This window comes from Eubalaena glacialis, chromosome 1, assembly GCF_028564815.1.
Source record: "Eubalaena glacialis isolate mEubGla1 chromosome 1, mEubGla1.1.hap2.+ XY, whole genome shotgun sequence".
Lineage (NCBI taxonomy): Eukaryota > Metazoa > Chordata > Mammalia > Artiodactyla > Balaenidae > Eubalaena > Eubalaena glacialis.
Window position 1 is genome coordinate 186,096,274 of NC_083716.1, and position 18,209 is coordinate 186,114,482.

General features: G+C 37.9%; 1 protein-coding gene across 5 annotated transcripts in view; it reads right to left on the bottom strand.

Moving 5' to 3' along the window:
* SESTD1 (SEC14 and spectrin domain containing 1) overlaps positions 1–18,209 on the bottom strand; it is a 151,332-nt gene that overhangs the window by 125,439 nt on the left and 7,684 nt on the right. Inside the window, exon 1 of one of the 5 annotated variants that reach the window (XM_061185449.1) lies at positions 17,373–17,552. The exons of 3 other annotated variants lie outside the window; for them this stretch is intronic. The gene's annotated coding sequence lies outside the window, so the exon portion shown is untranslated. Of the gene's footprint in view, positions 1–8,338; positions 8,450–17,372; positions 17,553–18,209 lie in introns of those variants that run through there. One more of the 5 variants, XM_061185457.1, reaches the window with a different exon arrangement.

Consider the following 18,209-nt stretch of genomic DNA (forward strand, 5'->3'; position numbering starts at 1 on the left):
TGACTGAAATCACTGGTGTTCACTTACATTTTTTAATAATCTGATTCTAGACCAGTGGTTCTCAAACCAGCTATGTATTAGAATCACTTGGGGAGCTTTTAAAAAACATCCACTCCAGGCTAACTGAATCAGAATCTCTAGAGTCTGGACCTAGGCAAAAGAATTGTTTCAGAGCTACCCAACTGACCATAATATGCAGTTAGGATTCCAAACCATTGGCTACGTCTTTATAATTATTAACACAGACTAAAATACTAAGGCATCATTTAGCACTAATAGCATTTTATTCTGAAAGAACTGTCATTCAACTAAATGTAAATCTTTAAATTATCTAACAGTATTCCAACATTTAAGTCCATTATTCAACAAAGAGTAGGTCCTCCACAATCATTTGTTGGTGATGCAGATATTTTAACAATTAAAATTACAACAATCCCTTACTTTAGAAGGAATATGTAATTATTATAATACAGAACATATTATTCTGACATTTCACAATAATTCCAGCTTCAAATCCTCTGGAACAACTGATGATGCAGTCACCAGTTAAGGTGATGCATCACCTTAAGATGAAGGATTGGGGCATTTCAGGCCAAAGAACAAATTGGTGAAGACCATGGTATACAGACAATAGGAGTACAGAATCTATTTATAACAGAGGGGAAAATTCAGTATGACGGTGTGACGGAGACAAACAGGAGTAGCTGGAAATGGGAAGAAAAGCTAAGATTGTGCACAGATTGGGAAGGTCTCTGACAGACTAAGGAACTTAGATATTCATCTACAGGCAATAGAGAATCATTGGAGGTTTTTAAAAAGGAGTGACAGGATGTTCTACTTCCAAGATGATTGAATAAAGGTACTTCACCCTATTCCTCCCACTAAGTGCAATTGAAAGCCCTAGACATTACACATAAAATAAACATAAGAAGTCTGTGAAAGGTGGACAGACGAAGGCAAACACTTAGGAACCTCAAGACCCGAGGAACAAGTCAGTGGTGAGATCCCTGGGTTTTCTTTTTGCCTCGTGTATCTCAGACTTGCAGCTGAAAACCTGGCAACACCAAGAGGCAAAGACAGGGACTTCCCTGGTAGCACAGTGGTTAAGAATCTGCCTGCCAATGCAGGGGACACGGGTTCCAACCCTGGTCCAGGAAGATCCCACATGCCGCAGAGCAACTAAGCCCGTGTGCCACAACTACTGAGCCTGCGCTCTAGAGCCTGTGAGCCACAACTACTGAGCCTGCATGCCACAACTACTGAAGCCCATGCGCCTAGAGCCCATGCTCCACAACAAGAAAGACCCCGCTCGATGAAATTAGAGAAAGCCCACGCACAGCAATGAAGACCCAACGCAGCCAAAAATAAATACATAAATAAATAGATTAAAAAAAAAGAGGCAAAGACAAAAAAGCCCCAACAAAAGCTTGCTCTCTTTAGCCAAAAGACCAGGTAGGGACAGTCTAGCAAGACAGAAAACTTTTAGACAGTAACAGTGCTACTCTAGCTAAACACTACACAAAAAACCATGACCCCACTCTCATCCATGCCAACAAAGGCTGAATGGGGAGCCTAGACTTCCACCCTCACACGGTTATAATGAGGCATACCCAGCAGAGTGGTGTCATAGAAGGCCAAGGAGGAATTCAAGACTTTCATCTGATAATGAGTCCCCACGTCCCCGTACTCTCCCATCCTTGTGTCAGTGGAGGCCACATGGAATGCTGTTAGAATTATCTGACAAAGATCTTAAAGCAGCCATGATGAAAATGCTTCAATGAGCAATTATGCTCAAAAGTAATGAAAACACAGAAAGCCTCAAAACAGAAACAGAAAATTTCAGCAAAGAAATAGAAGATATAAAGAAGGACCAAATGGAAATTTTAGAACTGAAAAATACATAACTGAATAAAAAAGCTCAGTAGATGGACTCAAAACAGAATGGTGGGGACAAAGGAAAGAATCAGTGAACTAGAAGAGAGAGAGTAGAAATTACCCAACCTTAGTAACAGAAAGAAAACAGAGTGAAAAATAAACGAAGGGATTCTCAGAGACCTGCTAGACTACAACAAAAGATCTAATATTTTTGTCACTGGAGTCCTAGAAAAAAAGAAAAAGGGACAGGGGGTAACTGAAATAGTACTTGAAGAAATATGGCAAGAGACATAAACCTATAGGTTCAAGAAGCTGAGTGAACCCTAAACTGGATAAACGTAAAGAAATCTATGCCAAGTCACATCATAATTAAACTTTTGAAGACTAAGGACAAAGAAAGCATTCAGGAAAAAACCAAAACCTTTCCTACAAGGAAAAAACAACTCAAATGACAGTGATTTCTCATCAGAAACCATGCAGGCCAGAAGGAAGTGGCCCAATATTATTCAAATGCTACACCCAGCAAAAATATCCTTTAGTCATGAGGGGGAAATCAAGATGAAAAAAACTTTTCACCTTTTCAGATGAAAAAAACGGAGCCAATTTGTCCCCCACAAACTAACCTTAAAATAATAACTAAAATAAGTTCTCTAAACAGAAAGAAAATAATGAAAGAAGGAACTTCCAAATATCAGGAAAGGAAAAGGAAAACAGGAAGCAAAAATATGAGTAGATATAAAAGGCTTTCTCTGTCCTCCTGAGTTTTCTAATTATGTTTGATGGTTGAAGGAAAAGTTACAACTGTCTGATGTGGTTCTAAATGAATGTACAGTAAACATTTCAGGACAATTATATAATAGAGAGGGGAGGGTGCAGGGATGTAAAGAAAAGTAAGGTTTCTATACTTCACTCAAAATGGTAAAATGACAACAGTAGACTGTAATAAGTTATGTATATATAATATCTATAGCAAACACCAAAACCAATATATAAAGAGATATATCCAAAACACAATAGATAAAATAAAAATGGAATTCTAAAATATGCTCAAGTAACCCAAAGAAAGAGAACAAAACAGAGAAAAGAAAAACAGAGAGATAAACAGAAAACAAAAAATAAAATGGCACATTTAAGCCCTAACAAATCTAAAACTACATTAAATATACAGCCTAAATGCATTAAGACATAGTAGCAGAGTGAATTAAAAAATATAATCCACCTATATGATGTCTACAAGAAACTATATGTCTACAGGAAACTCACTTCAAATATAACTATAAAGGCAGATCGAACGTAAAAGGATGGAAAAAGACAAATCATACAAACACTAACCAAAGGAAAGCAGGAATGGCTATATTAATATCAGATAAAGTAGACTTCGGAGCAAAGAAAATTATCAGAGACAGAGAAGCATATTACAGAATGATAAAAGGGTCAATCCAACAGGAAGACATAGCAATCCTAAATGTACCAAATGACAGAACTGAAAGATATGTGAAGCAAAAACTGAAATAACTGAAAAGACAGACAACTCCACAATCATAGTTGGAGACTTCAACAGCCTTCTCTCAATAACTGATAGAACTAGACAGAAATCAGCAAGGATATAGAACTCGAAAACACTGTCAACCAACAGGATGCAGTAACATTTATAGAACACTCTACCAAACAACATCAGAATACATATTTCTTTCCAAAGGCCCATGGAACATATACTAAGATAGACCATACTACTAAGGCAAACCCTGGGTCATAAGGCACACCTCAACAAATTAAAAATAACTGAAATCACACAGAGTATCCTCTCTGACCACAATGGAAATCAAACTAGAAAGCAATAATGGAAAGATAAAAGGAAAACTCTTCAACTACTTGGAAACTAAGTGATACTCTTCTAACTAACCCATGGGGTCAAATAGGAAGTCTCAAAGGAAATTAAAAACAAACAAACAAACAAACATTGAACTGAATGAAAATAAAAATACAACGTATCAAAAAATGTGGGGGACTTCCCTGGTGGCATAGTGGTTAAGAATCTACCTGCCAAGGCAGGGGACATGGGTTCGAGCCCTGGTCTGGGAAGATCCCACATGCCGTGGAGCAACTAAGCCCGTGCACAACAACTACTGAGTCTGCACCCTAAAGCCCGTGAGCCACAAAAACTGAAGCCCGCGTGCCACAACTACTGAAGCTCGCATGCCTAGAGCCCGTGCTCCGCAACAAGAGAAGCCACCGCAATGAGAAGCCCGCGCACCACAACAAAGAGTAGCCCCTGCTCGCTGCCGCAACTAGAAAAAGCCCGCGTGCAGCAACGAAGACCCAACGCAGACAAAAATTAATTAATTAGTTAATTAATTAATTTAAAAATGTGGAACACAGCTATAGTGCTGAAGGAAAAATTATTACACTAAATGCATACATTAGAAGAGGAGAAATCTCAAATCGGTAAATCTAAGCTCCCATCTCAAGAGAAGAGCAAAAAACCTTAAGAAAGTAGGATAAAAAAGGAGCAAAGAAAAAAAAGAAAGAAACACAAATTACCAATATCAGGAATGAAACAGGGATATCACTATAAACTGCAGACAGCAAAAGGATAAGGGAGTACCATAAACACCTCTACACACTTTAAATTGACAACTCAGACTAAATAGGCCACTTCCTCAAAAAATACAAATTACCACAATTCACCTAATATGAAACAGATAATATGAATAGCTCTTCAAAGGTTATCAAGGAAAATACATTTATAAGACTCAAAAAAAAGAAAAAAATCTCTGAGCCCAGATAGTTTTCACTGGATAAATCTACCAAATGTTTAGAGAGGAATTAAAATCAATTCTACACAACCTATCTCAGAAAACAGAAGAAGAGGGTACACGTCCTAATTCATTTTCTGAAGCTAGTATTACTACCAAAACCAAAACCATAGAAAGACACAAATGCAAACATAAGAATCCTTAATGAAATAATAGCAAATAATATTCAGCAATATATAAAAAGATGATAATCAACTGGGGTTTATTCCAGGGATGCAAAGCAGGTTCAATATTCAAAAATCAATGTAATCCACCATATTACCAGGATAAAGGAGAAAAATTCCATAATCATATCAATTGTTGCAGAAAACACAACTGGCAAAATTCAACACCCATACATGATAAAAAAAAAAAAAACTCTTAAAAAATTATGAAAAGAGGGGAACACACTCAACTTGATAAAGAGCTTGTACAAAATAAACCTTACAGCTAACATACTTATGGTGAAAGACTGAATGCTCTTCCCTATGATAAGGAACAAAGCAAGTATGTCTACTCTCACCAATCTTATTCAATATAGCACTGAAAGTTCTAATCAGTGCAATAAGACAAGAAAAAGAAATAAAGGGCATACAGATCAAAAAGGAAGAAATAAGACTGCTCCTCTCTGCAGATGACATCTAGGTAGGAAATCCCAAGGAAGCTACAGAAAATTCCTAGAACTAATTAATGAGTTCAGCAAGGTTGCGGGATACAAGATTAACACACAAAAACCAACTGTATTTCTATACACTAGCAATAACATGTGAACACTGAAAAAAAACACCATTTATAATCACCCAAAAAAATAGAATACTAAGGTATAAATCTAACAAAACATGTATAATACTTCCATGCTGAAAACACAAAATGCTGATGAGAGAAATCAAAGGAGATCTATAAAACAGGGAGAAACATACCAGTTCATGGATTGGAAGACTCAATATATCAATTCTCAAGACATCAATTCTCCCCAAATTGATACTGAGCTTCATGCAATTTCTAACAAAATCCCTCCCATCAAGATTCTTTGTAGATACAGAGAAGATTATTCTAAAATTTATATAGAAAGGCAAAGGAACTAGAATAGCTAAAATAATTTTCAGAAAGAATAAAACAGGAGGAATCAGTCTTACCAGATTTCAAGATTTATTATCTACCTATAGCAATCAAGACTGTGACATTGGCAGAGGGATAAACACACAGTTCAATGGAACAGAACAGAGAACCTGGATATACAACACAAGTATGCCCAACTGTTTTTTGACAAAGGTTCAAAAACAATTCAATGAAGAAAGACAAATGGTGCTGGAGCAATTGGATATGCATAGACAAAAATAATAAACCTTGATCACACCTTATACAAAAATTAACTCAAAATGGGTCATGGACTTAAATGTAAATAGAAAACTGTAAAACTTTTATTTAAAAAAAGTTTTCTAAAACTTTAGGAGTCAATTTTCAGGATCTAGCGCTAGGCTAGACTTGATACCAAAAGCACAATCCATAAAAGGAAAAACTGAAAAATTAAGTCATCAAAATTAAGAACTTTTGCTCTGTGAAAGACCATGTTAAGAGAATGAAAAGAAACTACAGAATGGGAAAAAATATTTGCAAGCCACCTATCTGACAAAGAACTAGCATCTAAAATATATGAAAGAATGCTTGAAATTCAACACTAGAACAACAAAAACAACAAACAATCCAAACAGAAAATGAGCAAAAAACATGAATAGACATTTCACCAAAGAGGACCTACAGATGACGAATAGGCACATGTAAAGATGCTGAATATTGTTAGCCACCAGGTAAATACAAATTAAAACCACAGTGAAACATCACTATGTACCTGTCAGAATGGCTAAAATTAAATGTCAAAAAGCAAATGCTGACAAGGATGCAAAAAAACTAGATTATTCACTGCATTAGTCTGCTAGGGCTGCCATAATAAAATACCACAGACTGGGCGGCTTAAGGAACAGAAATTTGTTTTCTCACAGTTCTGGAGGCTAGAAGTCCAAAATCAAGGTGTCAGCTTGTTTGGTTTCTTTTGAGACCACTTTCCTTGGTTTGCAGATGGCTGACTTCTCACTGCATTCTCACATGGTCTTTCCTCTTGAGTGTGCATATCCCTCAAGGATGTGTGTCCAAATTTCTTTCTTATAAGGACATCAGTCAAACTGGATTACGACCCACGGTAAAGCCCTCTTAATCACCTCTTTAAAGGCCCTATCTCCAAATACAGTCACACTGTGACATGTTTGGGGAGTTAGGGTTTCAACATATGAATTGTGGGGGGGACAATATTCAGCCCATAATACACATGCACTAATGTAAAAGAGTACTGCCGCTCTGGAAAACATTTTGGCAATTTCTTTTAAAGAGTAAACAAGGAACTACCATACGACCCAGCAATTACACTCCTGATCATTTTTCCCAGAAAAATGAAGACTCATGTTCACAAAAAAACCTACAGACAAACGTTTACAGCAGCTTTAGTCGTAACAGCCAATAACTAGAAACAACCTAGAAGTCCTTCAATGGATGAATGTGTAAATAAACTGTGGTACATCCATACTATGGACTACTACTCAGCAATTAAAAAGGAACAAACTACTTAAATATGGAATAACTTAAATGAATATCCAGAGAATTATGCTGAATGAAAAAATCAATCCCAAAAGGTTATATACTGTAGATTCCATTTATATAGCACTTTTGAAATGATAAAATTATAGAAATGGAGAATGGATTAATGGTTGCCAGGCATTAAGGAGAAAGGGGGTAGGTGGGAAGGAAGTAGGTGTGGCTACAAAAGGGAACTCTTTATGTCTTGCTACAGATGGGTGGAAAACTTCACTGAAACCTTTTCCCACTTTCTAATATTTGAATGATGTGCTCCAAAATAAATTAGATAACAACGATCAAACGGGTGGATGGGGAGATATTAGTTACCACATGTAGAATGATTAAGGAGGGCAAGGCTCTGTGCTAATCCAGAGTTATCCTGGCTCCAACGCTGTGCTTTACTTCGCCAGGCTGCACTCAATTCTTAAATGTCACCCAAAGTTAACAACCACAGTGTCTAGCACGATCCTGCACAAAAGATGTATATTATAAAATTACCTCTCCTCTTCTACCAACATTCTTATTTCCTTAGTATCTGATCTCATTCAAGAATTAATGAGAAAAGCAATAATTATCTGCTTAAATGATTCACATTAAGGTATAAGTAACTGATAGGTTTAAATATCGTCACAATGTACAAAAGCAGGTTAACTCAAATGGCATTTTAACAAAAATTGTATGTTTAAGATAGAATTAAACTGTAGTCCAAGTGTTGTCATCTGTTTAATTCAGATGCCCTAAAACATCACTCCCCATCCTGATCTTGGAGTTCTTAGGTATTTTGGAAGTAAATTAGATACAAATCCTAAATTCAAAGTAATAGTAATAGCTTCCATCTCACAACTCAAGATGCATGTCTGGTTAGCTGCCTGCCCTACAGGGAGGAAATATTTGTAATAGAGCTTTTAATTGTCTGTGAATAAAGATAATCCAAGACCGGTGAAACTTGTAAAAATCCATGTTTGTTTTCTCAGCTGCCTCTACGCGTCCCTTTCTCCTGCCTTCTAAGTTCTCTACCACTCCCAGTGCATCCTTCATACCTTCTGCTTCCAGGAGGCCATTATCTTCCAGTTTCTCCAAAACAGTAAAGGACTTAAGCAAGGGCTGAACTCAGTCTTTCAACAGACTTATTTGTAGTTTAAGGCAGCCAGGAGAAATGTTCCGCCTTTTGGTTGACCTGGATTGACTGAGAGCCTAAGGGCTTCGTTTGTTTTTATTTTGCTGAGTCCAGTACGAAAACTGCCTTAGTACTGATACCACGCCTGGGGGGACTGGGTCAAAAGAGTTAATAGGTCACTTTTAGAGCTCTCCTTTGCCCTGTTCACTCTATTAACCTTAATTATTCAGAAGCCAAGAATCTCAAATTCCAAGGATTCAGATTCCATTTTCAGGGTGTCTACTACTCCCTTCTGGTTTGACATCCCTTTCCTTCTTTCGGAATGGTGGTCATTTTCTCAGAATGGTGGTCATTTTCTCCTGCCCCTCAACTCCTAGCAATCTGTTCTCATGCCCCAGGGTTCTTGCAGCCTCCAGTGTGTGAGAGGTAAAGAAACTATGAATGTCTGCAGTGGGTAGGCTGGGCTCATGGACTCCCAAACATGAAACTCAAACTAAGAAAAAGAGCAATGGACCATCACCCCACTACCACCCACTTCCAGCTAATGTAAAGTAAGATTTAACACTTTTGTTTTTTACAGTGTAGTTGTGGGGGATGGGGGGGTACTTTAATGATAAAAACAACTGTGCACAATACATGATATCAGAAAAAACTACCAGCTGGCAATGACTGTACATACTGGGGAATGGATGGAGAAAGAAACACTTCTAAAACTGGATGTTAAAGTTAATTACAATTACATGTTGTGACCTGCTTTTAATTTCTGCCTGATCATTACACAACATAATAAACATGCATCTCATAAACGATGTGTCAGATTAACTTTCAGTTTTATTTTAATGAAACCGCAGCCTTTTCTTCCAACCTCCACCCCTGCAGCTTCACTCATTGCTGGCTGCAAATGTAAGATGGAGATTCCTTCTAAAACAATTAACAAGACACCATGCTGCCACACTGGAAGAGAGGCCAGCAACTGGGTGTCCCACTTCACAGATTGTCCATCTTGCAACAGCCGTACTTCTTCTAGTCTCTCCCAGGTCCAAACTATGCCTTTTCTAGTTACTGTAATTATTTTCCCCAAACAACAATTTTTTTATCACTTCCCAGCCTATGAAGTACAAGTTGTTTCATAACCAGCAGCATCAAAATCTAAACTCTTAAATGGCTCAACGAAAAGATGGTCAAATGAATTCAAAATATGAGATATGCATCAATGGATTGGCAAAGATCAAATAATTTGGTAAAAGGGACACAGAAACACAGATATTCTCATATATCCCTGGTGGATATACAAAATGGTTCAACCTCTATGGAGGGAAATTTGGCAATATCTATCAAAATTACAAATGCAAGTACCCATTTGTAGGAATTTATCTTATACTATACTTGCCTGTCCCACCATTGTGTTGAAATAACAAGTTATTCATTGCAGTATTATTTTAAGGACAAAAAAATTAATAATGATAATAGCAAACATTTATCTAGCACTTAGTATAGTGCCAAACACTGTTCTAAGCACTTCACACATATGCTCATTTAATCTTCTGAACAATCCCATGAGGCAGGTGCTATTAACATCCATATTGTACAGATGGAGAAACTAAGAGGCCAAATAAAATTAGCCCAAGACCACATAGCTAGTGTGAGCCAAGATTTGAGTAGCTCCAGAGCCTACTATCTTAACTATTATAATATACTAAATCATCTAAATATATATCAATAGGAAAATAGTTGACTAAAATATATGATACATCCGTCTGAAGGAACATTACATTTTTAAAAAGAAAGCTCCTTAAATTGCCCCTCCCACTTTGAGGGTAGGTTAAACTTAGTGACTCACCTCTAAAAATAAAGTATGGAAAGGGAAAAACAGCAATTTTACAGTGGAGAAACCTGGCAAACACCACCTTAACCAAGAGATCTAAGTTAAACATCACCAGTGATGTCTTGTAAATATCCCTTGCTGAGACATTGAGAAAGACAACTCAACTTTGTGCAGTATTTCCAAAAATCCATAGCCCCATTCTAATCATGAGGAAAACATCAGACAAACCCAAGTTGAGAGACAGTCTATAGACTGGTACTCCTGAAAACTGTCAAGGTCATTAAAAACCTTGAGAAACTGTCAAAGGAGACTAAGGAGAAATGACTACTAAATGTAATTACGGAGTGTTGGATGGGATCATGGAACAGAAAAAGAACATTAATGGAAAAACTGGTGTTATCCAAATAAACTCTGGAGTTTAGTTAACACTAACGTACCAATGTTGATTTCTTAGTTTTGACAAATGTACCACAATAAGATAATAATATTAAATAAAGGGAAATGAAACTGGGTGAGGTGTATATGGAAACTATTTGCAACTTTTCTGTAAATCTAAAATTATTGGGGCTTCCCTGGTGGCGCAGCTACCAGTGCAGGGCACATGGGTTCAAGTCCCGGTCCAGGAAGATCCCACATGCCGCGGAGCAACTAGGCCTGTGCGCCACAGCTACTGAGCCTGCGCTCTGGAGCCTGCGAGCCACAACTACTGAGCCTGCGTGCCACAACTACTGAGGCCCGTGCACCTAGAGCCCGTGCTCTGCAACAAGAGAAGCCACCGCAATGAGAAGCCCGCGCACTGCAACAAAGAGTAGCCCCCGCTCGCCGCAACTGGAGAAAGCCCGCCTGCAGCAACGAAGACCCAACACAGCCAAAAATAAATAAATAAATAAATTTATTTAAAAAAAAAATTATTCCAAAGCAAAAAGTTTATTTAAAAAAAAAAAGAAGCAAGAAAGCTCCTTGTGCACTGATATGAAAAGAATCTCCAAGAAGTGAAAGATGTAAGGTAAAGTGAAAGACATAAGGTAAAGAATAAAGGACTTCCCTGGTGGCACAGTGGTTAAAAATCCACCCGCCAATGCAGGGGACACGGGTTCGAGCCCTGGTCTGGGAAGATCCCACATGCCGCGGAGCAACTAAGCCTGGGCGCCACAGCTACTAAGCCTACACTCTACAGCCCACGAGCCACAACTACTGAAGCCTGCACACCTAGAGCCCATGCTCCGCAACAAGAGAAGCCACCGCAATGAGAAGCCCGCACACCGCAACGAAGAGTAGCCCCTGCTCGCTGCAACTAGAGAAAGCCCGCACGAAGCAACAAAGACCCAACGCAGCCAAAAATAAATTAATTAATTAATTTTTTAAAAAAAGAATAAAGTGTATATAGTATGGAAGAAGCAGTATGTGCATAGGTACAGAAGTATCATTTGTGTAAAATGGTTGGGAAAGCACATACGTATACAAAAAATATTTCTGGAAGGATATGTAAGAATCTGATAACACTGGTTGACTTTGTAGAGAGAACTCTGTAGCTGAGGAACAGAAATAAAAGACTTTTGATTGTGTCCTCTTGCACTTTTTAAATTTTAAAACATATGAGTATATTACCTACTCAATTAACTTTTAAAATTAAAAGTAGGACAAGGACCTGAACTCAGGCAAAGCTCTGGAAATAACACAGGGGAATAATTAGAGAGAATTTTAGGAGATTAAAAAATCTAATCTCCTCCACCTACCAGTTACCCACACCCCCTTCCTCACTTTTCCCACCAACCTCATTTCTCCTTATGCAGTGAGAACATTTTATTCCAGCCAAACCAATCTGACTCCCAACCCCAACAAATCAGCTTGTTTCCCAATTCCTTATCCCTCCCAGCAAAACCTAGCTCTTAAATTAAAAGCCACCACCTATTGAGCTATTCAGCATCCTGTAGAGTCTGTCTGTAACAGGGATGGCAAATACAGACACTCATGCCATCACTACTCCTATATCCATGACAACAACACTGCTCAATGATCACAGGAGCCTTTCCCACTAAACCTACACACTGCCTCCAACTACTTCTTAACGCGGTCCTCCATGCAGCCATCATTATCAACCAAAGCTGGCCCATGAAATAAAACCTATTCGCCATACTACTCTCTACTATATTGATCTGTTTGCCTTGATATGTTCCTTCATGAATTTCATATACATTCATTTACGTATACCCCTATTTCGTTCTGAAAAGGATTAATGAGACAAGAATACATGAACTACAAGAAGTTAATAGATTTAAAATATTAGCAGAAGAATAAAGAAAACACCAAAAATGATGCCACGAAAAAAGCTGAAAAAATGTACAGCATAAAACCTATATGCCTACTCTGGGGTAGGCCACAAATCTGGCTCTGGCTTTCTAACAGCCATCACAAAAAGAAAAACCCAGTCCACAGCCCAGGAGATAAACAGAAAAGTACTCGGAAGAGGAACTATTCTTGGTACTTAGGCCAAACAGTAATTTTTACAAAGCAAAGAGAACACTATAGAAAGAGCAAGACATACAAGATACACAACTACCAGTTTTCGAAGAGTTGGGATGTTTCTGATAGTATCCATCAGGAGAACCTACAGTGTCTCACCAAAGCCCAATGCAGCAAAACTAATTTTACAAGGAGCAGACACAAGCTTTAAGAACTCTCTGTGTCCCTTCACTTGGTCTCCTCCTTCACTGCCTCCCTAACTAAATATAAACTCTTTGAAGACTAGAACCATGTTGTATAACTCTTATAAAGCTCACAGTTTTCTGTATCCTGCAAAATAGCAAGCATGCAGTATCAGTGAGAATTTACCAAGAGCAATTCAAGCCTATTCTGAAAAAATTCTCTAATCTAAACGTAGGAATTCCCACTCCTACTAAATAGGATAAAAATGATACTGAAGCCTCAAGAGATAATCTCTAAACCTTCTATATTATTACTGAATCACAATTTAATTTATGATGTCTCAACAGCATTTTTTGTTTTGCATATCCCTGGCACAAGGCTTGCAGAAATGCCAAATCAGTATCACTAAATCTGATCAAATAAAATGGCAACCCCTATAAAATGAAAGACAATATTACTATCTTTCAAGAATATAAGGAATAGCTCTTTACAAACCAGCTGACAAAGGCAGTTTCATTTTTTAAATGACTCTGCAAGTCCTGTAGCAGACAATGAATTATAATGCAGATATTCTCTACTTCTTTCCAAGAAACTGTAGTTTCTGTAAATGCCAAACTGCCAGAGAACTATACTTCCCAGCTCTTCCATACATACGTCCATTCATAAATACATACACACACACCACTATCAAACACTGGTGTAAAGCTTATCTTTCCCTTTACAACCACTCCCTACCCCCTCTTCTTTACCTGGTCAAACTGGAAATGAATGAAGCCTAATAAATTATTTAAGTAAAGCGATTATGAGCAACACAAGTATTAAAAAACTTAAATTACTACTCTTAAGCAGAGGCATTAGGACACATTAACAATCTCTGTATTTTATTAATGGAAATCATTAATAAATAAACAGTCTCATCCTACATTGGTTTAGCTTTTTTAATACACTTAGTATTTCAGTTTGCAGAATGCTCCTCATTTGGTATTCCCTGTATGCAGGGGAACACCCTACCGTCCCGGGAGGGGATAGCTGTAATGAGTGAAAGAACATGGACAGGACTGCGGGGTCCACCAAATGGACCTCAGAAAAGCTAATTCCTGTGCCTTTGTTTCTTCACCCATAAAACTGAGAAATGACAATCATCTCTACCTGATAAGATTATTGAGAGGATAAAATGAGGTAAGATTTGTAAACTGCCTAGTAAATTGCATGTAAAATAGATCCTCAATAAGTGTCAGTTCTCTTGCTCTTTTCTTATAGGTAAGGAAACAGAAGGAGCTTAGCAGGTGACTGGTCCAAGGTCAATGCCTAGTCAGTGTAATACGTATGCTAAAGCTCTAACTTAAGGACTCTTGCCACTACATCACATAGCCTTAAAATAACAGAACCCAATACCTCATGTTCATCACTGTTGGGCACTCATTACGTGAAAAGAAAAAAAACCCTAACAATTTGTATACCTATTAGATGCCAAGCACTATATTAACCTCTTTCCTCATGACTACCTACAAAGTAGGTGTATTTATCCCATTTTACTGAGAGAAATTAATTTATCCAAAGTCACAAGGCTAATAAGTGATAATGCAAAATTAATCCAGGTCTGTTTACTACTTTCCACTACTATCCTGCCTCAAAAGCATACAAGTATTTAAAAATAACTGTCTACCAAAATTAAATTCTAAATGGCCTGGAAATTTTTATAGATCCTTCCAATTTATTAGTGGAAAGTGTCCCTAGCGTCACCATCCTTTCTCCTTAAATTTGTTCTTGTTAGGCTAAAACAATTTACAGTAAACTCAGTGACAAATTTACATTTGTATAGCATATTACAGATTAGTGTTATAAATTTTTTCATTTTTGTTAGATGCAAGAGGTTTTTCATATATTAGCTCACATCTCCTTTAATACTTTCAAGATTTCTGTGATGTAGAGATTATTACCATTTTACAGATAAGGAAACAGAGTTTGAAAAAGTTAAGTAACTTGCTTAGGTTATACAATTAGAGCAGGACTCTACCTCGGATCTAAGAGAAAAGCGCATATACTCCTGCATCCATCGATTCATTTAATCATTTGTGTTTGTCAATTTATCAGAGCTGGGGGAAGGGACGTATGTGGGGGAAGGACTTGTTTACCAAAAATGTAACAGAAAATAAGGGCCAAACCTTGATAAAACAATAAAAACAGGAAAAATCAGAAAGGTTGTCCCAGATCTCTTCCCTCCCTGCAAGGTTGTCAGGTGATTGCCAATAAATGTTTACAAGGCAGTTTCAACTATTCCAGAGCACAGAGGAAAAAAGGAGAGTTTCCCAATTCATTCTTAGAGGCTAGCTTAATCTTGACACCAAACCACTCAAGAATAGTAAACTAAAAGTGAGACATAAATATTATGTTTATCCTTTGTGATTATAGAGGCAAATGTCTTAATTTAAGTGAAAAACAAAGAAATATGTGTAGTATGATCTCTTTTATATAAGAAAAACCACTGAATACACATGTATGTACTAAGTATGGCATACAGGTGTATTCAGTGTGTATTTGTACATATATACACATAAATGCAAAGATACAGGTTTGGAAATATAAACCCCAAACTGTTAACAAACAGTGGGACAGAATTGGTCTTTGGGGTGAAGGAAGGGAAGGGGACAAATAGTGAAGTGAGATTTTTTACTTTTACTCTATATACTCCTGTATTATTTGAATTTTTATGATTAACATGTATCATATTTGACAATTAAAATACACAAATGAAAAGTAGGGCCTAATAGCCATTTGATGTATCTCCTCTACTTGTTATAGTGAAAACTAATTCTTCTATTCACTCATTGGGCATTCATTTATCTAACAAACACTTAGGGTACAATCCTACATGTGGGCACTGAGCTAAGCAAGCACTTGTGCCAGCCACCAGGTACTTAGAGCCTATTTTTTTAATCCCAGGATGGAACATGTACTTCCTTCCATAAGACAGTGTTGTTTTAAGTCAAGTTCTAATTTTTATCATTTATTATTTTTTAGGTCATATGCCAGGGATAAGAAATATTTTCTTTATCTAGAATTTGCACTGCCTTTATTCTAAGAAAGAGTACCGGATAATATTTATTGAATTTTTTTTTTTTGGCTATTAAAAAAAAATGCATTTGTATTCATTCATTCAACAAAGGTTAGAGTACCTCTTATGACATGTCTGAGCACAATGGTAGACAATGGATATGCAAAGATGAATAAATAACATGTGGCCTCTACCTACCCTCTAGGGAACTGAGAATTTCACAAACCTGCTATGTCTGATACAGAGTAAGTAGCACATAAAAACTGAAATATATACCTTAGTAATCCTGCACTTCAAAGTGAATCTGGCAAACTGCCCTGTTCAAAAATAAAAGTTAATTTGTGTAACCCAGAAATATCTTAATGTTTATGAAAACTGTGAAATTATTCAATTACTCTAAGGTTAAAGGGTACAAATTAGTGGGAAAATAGAGAACATGGAAGCTCCAGGGGTATAGACAGTGCAATGACTCAGTGAACAGTGGGTTCTAGAATTAGCTATGCCAGTAAGAAGCTGTTACTAGGTTTGTTTCCCCAAAGAAAATATGGAAATCATATCTACCTTATTAGGACAGGAGAAATCAAAGAATTTATTCGAAAAAGTATAACAAAACCTGGAGAACATGAGGCAGTGTGGCCACAACACCTGCTTTTTGTTGTTGTTTGGTCTCATTTATTTTCGTCCTACTCTGTCAATGATTAGCCAAGCAAATCTGCAAACACAGTTTAACTTCTGTATGCCTCATAAAGTGGCAAGAATGCAGGAAGCAGAGTCAGAAGACCTGAGTTTACATTCAGACCCTGACTCTTATTAACTCCATAAGGTTAAAAAATGAGTAAATTATTTAACCTCTTTGAACCTTAGTTTCCTAGCATTAAAATAGGGATAAACATTTTACAGTGTTATTTCAAAGACTAAATGAGAAAATATGTGTGAAAACATAAACTTACAAACTACGAATTTGGTTCAAGACAGCAGAGTAGAAGGACGTGCTCTCACTCCCTCTTGTGAGAGCACTGGAACCACAACTAACTGCTGAACAATCATCAACAGGAAGACACTGGAACTCACCAAAAAAGATACCCCACATCCAAAGACAAAGGAGAAGCCAAATGAGATGGTAGGAGGGGCAAAATCACAATAAAATCAAATCCCATAACTGCTTGGTGGGTGACTCACAAACTGGAGAACACTTATACCACAGAAGTCCACCCACTGGAGTGACGGTTCTGAGCCCGTCAGGCTTCCCAACCTGGGGGTCTGGCAACGGGAGGAGGAATTCCTAGAGAATCAGACTTTGAAGGCTAGTGGGATTTGATTGCAGGACTGGGGGAAACAGACTCCACTCTTGGAGGGCACACACAAACTAGTGTGTGCATCGGGACCCAGGGGAAGGAACAATTACCCCACAGGAGACTGAACCACACCTACCTGCTAGTGTTGGAGGGTCTCCTGCAGAGGCGGGGGTGTGGCTCACCGTGAGGACAAGGACACTGGCAGCAGAAGTTCTGGGAAGTACTCCTTGGCGTGAGCCCTCCCAGAGTCCACCATTAGCCTTACCAAAGAGCCCAGGGAGGCTCCAGTGTTGGGTCGCCTCAGGCCAAACAACCAACTGGAGGGAACCCAACCCCACCCATCAGCAGACAAGCGGATTAAAGTTTTACTGAGCTCTGCCCGCCAGAGCAACACCCAGCTCTACGCACCACCAGTCCCTCCCATCAGGAAATTTGCACAAGCCTCTTAGATAGCCTCATCCACCAGGAAACTTGCACAAGCCTCTTAGATAGCCTCATCCACCAGAGGGCAGACAGCAGAAGCAAGAAGAACTACAATCCTGCAGCCTAAATCCTGCAGCCTGTGGAACAAAAACCACATTCACAGAAAAATAGACAAGATGAAAAGGCAGAGGGCTATGTACCAGATGAAGGAACAAGATAAAACCCCAGAAAAACAACTAAAGGAAGTGGAGATAGGCAACCTTCCAGAAAAAGAATTCAGAATAATGATAGTGAGATGGTCCAGGACCTTGGAAAAAAGAATGGAGGCAAAGATCCAGAAGATGCAAGAAATGTTTAACAAAGACCTAGAAGAATTAAAGAACAAACAGAGATGCACAATACAATAACTGAAATGAAAAATACACTAGAAGGAATCAATAGCAGAATAACTGAGGCAGAAGAACGGATAACTGACCTGGAAGACAGAATGGTGGAATTCACTGCTGTGAAACAGAATAAAGAAAAAAGAACGAAAACAAATGAAGACAGC